Source organism: Myotis myotis, unplaced genomic scaffold (genome assembly GCF_014108235.1).
Source record: "Myotis myotis isolate mMyoMyo1 unplaced genomic scaffold, mMyoMyo1.p scaffold_m19_p_2, whole genome shotgun sequence".
NCBI classification, from domain to species: Eukaryota; Metazoa; Chordata; class Mammalia; order Chiroptera; family Vespertilionidae; genus Myotis; species Myotis myotis.
The window spans coordinates 134595333-134598268 of NW_023416324.1; the positions used below are offsets into that span (position 1 = coordinate 134595333).

Here is a 2936-nt window from a genome sequence, read left to right on the forward strand (position 1 = left end):
AGTGCCAGGCCAAGGTGGGGTGCTAGGCGGGGCTTCAGGGCTGCAAGATTGGGGCGTGAGCTAGGGCCCGATCTCCACAGGCCACCCCCAGGGACCCCACCCATGCACAAATTTCATGCACTGGGTCTCTAGTAAAAATATAAGTAAGAGTTCCTACCTTTAAGGGCTTAGATTCCAGGGAATCTTGAGTGATAAAGGAAGATGGAAGTAGAAAATATCAAGATCAGCTTTGGGTATATTAAAATGTGAATCTCAGGGCTCAAAATTGGCTTGGAAAGTGCACACATGCACAGGAGTTTCTCCTAGAAAGCAGGCGAGAGGGGGCCAGCGGGGGAGGTAGGGGGGCGGGACTTGTGGGAGGCTAGGAGGAGGGGGGGCTTGTAGGAGGCGGGGCGGGGAGCCTTATGGAGGTCAGGGGGGCGGGGGTGGGGTGGGGGGCCTTGTGGAGGCCTGAGGAAGCACAATGCTGCACCTGGCAAATGAACAGGCCCACTGGCGGCTCCAGCAGGGAAGGTGGAAACACTGCCCTCCTGTCAAGCAAGAAAGGAGGTACTCTTTCACCCAATTCCCACCTTCACAGTCAGCATCAAAAAACAATGTTTTTATCCAATCAACCTCCTGCAGCCATCTGCAGGCAATTTTGACTCAGAACCAGGGGAAAGGATTAGTGGGTTCCCCTTAAGGCTGCCAACACTGATCCATGGCCAGGCACCCAGCGCAGGTCTGCAAGCCAGAAGCCAAGCAGCCACAGCAGGGCCGGCTTCCAGGGCAGGGCTACAGCCCCACAGAAGAGGCCCTCTCAGGGCCTCCCAGCAGCAGCACCGGCGGGCTCAGCGTCCAGCCGCTGCAGGGACCACCCCTCCCGGGCTCCCAGTCCCCCCAAACGGAGACCAAGAGACAAGGTGCCAGCACCTGAAGAGGGAGATCCCCAGAAACGAGTCTAGCAATACTTCTGAGGAGGACAACTGGGAGAAAAAGAGCAAGTTTCACAGCAAGAGTCTGTGTTTAGGCAGAACTTGAAGGGCGAAGTTAATAAATAACAACACTGAAGCAGCCCACAGGGGAAATGCCGAACACCCCAGTTCAGAAACCGAACCGCTTCCAGCTGTTTCCTATCAGCTCCAGTTTAGAAAACTAAACCAATAGAGCTGAGGCCACCTGCAACGCATTTGTATTTGGCCAGAAGGTGAGCGAGCACGTTGGCCCCACTAAATTAAATGAGGTCGCTTCGGATACCACCAGAGAAAACTCGGGTGCGAGTCAGGGACTCAGTGCCACTCCCAGGAGGCCCCCGAGAAAGAGTCCTGGACGAATCAGCAGCTGCCTACACCAAGGCAACTTAAAACAAGTGTTGCTGGAAAAAGTGGAAATGATCAACAGGAGGAGACGGAGAGCGACACATTACAAATCCAATGTAAGCTGTTTGTCTTTGGACAAGGACTGCTCAGACCCAACGACGTGGCATCAACGGATGACTGGACATTACACTCATCCGCCTTAGTGAGGAGAACCTGCGGCTGACCATCAACACCAAGCTATGGGCCCAGATGCAGATTGACAAGGCCAGTGAGAAGAGCATTTGCTTCATGGCCATGCATAGGGAGGACCAGGGTGTGGACTTTCTGATTTCAGCCAGCTCTATGGATGCAGGTGGGCTATGTATGTGGCCCAGTGCAGCCAGAACACCTGCCCCAAACCTAGTACAGCCCCATTCAATGGGGATGACAGTGACCACGATGACGTTGGCTCCTAAGGGGGCCATAGGAGGCTGCACTGACTATGAAGGGGACAGGCAGACAGAAGGCCAGGAGCACATAGCGCTGGGAGCTGGCTGCCCAGGAGTCTGCTGCTTTGTCATCTGTCCACCCATCTGCCCGCCCCTCCCTGGCAGCGTGGAGGAGAGATCTTGGGGAACTACACGCCCTGTTGGGTTGGCCAGTCTGAATACGCACTGTCCATTCAGAAGCCGATTGAGGGTCTTTGAATTGAAATGGCACATTAAGACATCACAGCTTCTCACTGGGACTGGCACGCCCGGTTTCTTCACCCCTCTCATGCTGCTGCCAGCCCATGGGTTCCTCCATCTGCCCAGGCTACCAGGTCTGTCCCCTTGAGCTTAAACACTGGGCCTGCTGGATGTCCTGCTACTACCTTTATCTCCCATTTCCCATGGTCTGATTCAGGGTATATATTTTTAGATTGCCCTCCCCCCCCAAAATGTTTGGTTTTGGTTCTTTAGATTAAGGCGCCCCTGTGCTCTCATTCTTCCTATGGTCACAGCTTGTGTGCTGAGATCTTAATGGTGAGCTAGGGTGCTCTGAGGACTGCTGGAGGCAGCCCCCACTTGTTATCTACCCCAGGTTCCTTCAGGCTATCAAGGGGTGTTGAGAGGTAGGCCTGATGCCTGAAGAGACTTATCTAGAAAAGGGCCACTGGATCTATGAAGGTTCCCATTCCCCTAACCCTCCTCCTTGTCCTTTTCACGTAGGTCACGCATCATCAGGCACCTGGGCACACACATGCTTCCTGCCGTTGGCCATTTTTTGCTCAGCCCTGGATGTCACTCACCCCCAAGACCATCCAGGGCCAGGGGCCTCCACAATAGACAGAGGGGGTCCCTAGCACGGCCTTTGAAGAGGGCAGAAAACTGGTTTCAGACAATAGGCCACCACACCAACACTGGCAACATTCACTGGAGCAGGCGTCATGCCCACCCCACCCCAGAGTATGGCCAAGAGCCTAGCTGGGCACTACATGCCTATAAAGAAGGTCCCTGAGCACAGGGCTCTGATATTTCAGAAGAAATTCCCCAGCCCTACCTACCCTCATAGGCAGGGATATAGCCTGGTCTCCAAAGCTGTACACCCCACACCTTGGGTGGACCATATGCAGCCCATGCTTGAGCCATTGGAACACAACCCACCTCACCCCCAGCA

The 2936-nt window shown here is 54.6% G+C and overlaps 1 pseudogene; it reads left to right on the forward strand.

The window, feature by feature from the left end:
• The first annotated feature begins 463 nt into the window (after window positions 1–463).
• On the forward strand, window positions 464–2114 carry LOC118675685 (annotated as a pseudogene).
• The last annotated feature ends 822 nt before the right edge of the window (window positions 2115–2936 follow it).